Source organism: Myotis brandtii, unplaced genomic scaffold (assembly GCF_000412655.1).
Source record: "Myotis brandtii unplaced genomic scaffold, ASM41265v1 scaffold1833, whole genome shotgun sequence".
In the NCBI taxonomy this organism is placed as follows: domain Eukaryota; kingdom Metazoa; phylum Chordata; class Mammalia; order Chiroptera; family Vespertilionidae; genus Myotis; species Myotis brandtii.
This window is the reverse complement of record NW_005356807.1, coordinates 90,926-91,466: the sequence shown is the minus strand read 5'-3', so window position 1 is coordinate 91,466 and position 541 is coordinate 90,926. Positions and strand designations below refer to the sequence as shown.

Sequence of the window (541 nt, the reverse complement as noted above, 5' to 3'; positions counted from 1 at the left end):
ATCTATATCTATATCTATATCTATATCTATATCTATATCTATATCTATATCATCTACATCTACATCTACATCTATATCTATATCTATATCTCTATCTCTATCTCTATCTATATCATCTATATCTATATATTTTTTTAAGTCTGTAATGAAAAAGCAAACATGAAAAGGTCAGGGTTGAAAATCCCCACTGCCCACTGGACACAGTTCCTGGGGCGACACCAGGAACACTTCCCTCCTTGTCACCCAGGCGGACGGGTGACTGGCTCGCCGGCAGCGAGGGACTTTCTGGATTTTGCCCCGAAAGTCCCTTGTCCTCGGAAGTCCCCAGTCCCCACGAATCCCGGGCAGCTGGCGGCCACAGCTGAGAGTCAGCTGCCCCTGCCCGGGCGAGTCCTCAAATGTCACGGGGGCCCTGGCTGGTGTGGCTCAGTGGATAGAGCGTCGGCCTGCGGACTGAAGGGTCCCGGGTTCGATTCCCGGTCAAGGGCACGTACCCGGGTTGCGGGCTCCATCCCCAGTGGTGGGCGTGCAGGAGGCGGCC

At 52.5% G+C, this 541-nt stretch overlaps 1 protein-coding gene across 1 annotated transcript in view; it reads left to right on the top strand.

Moving 5' to 3' along the window:
- P2RY8 (purinergic receptor P2Y, G-protein coupled, 8) overlaps positions 1-541 on the top strand; it is a 48,395-nt gene that overhangs the window by 33,415 nt on the left and 14,439 nt on the right. The gene's annotated exons all lie outside the window — the stretch shown is intronic.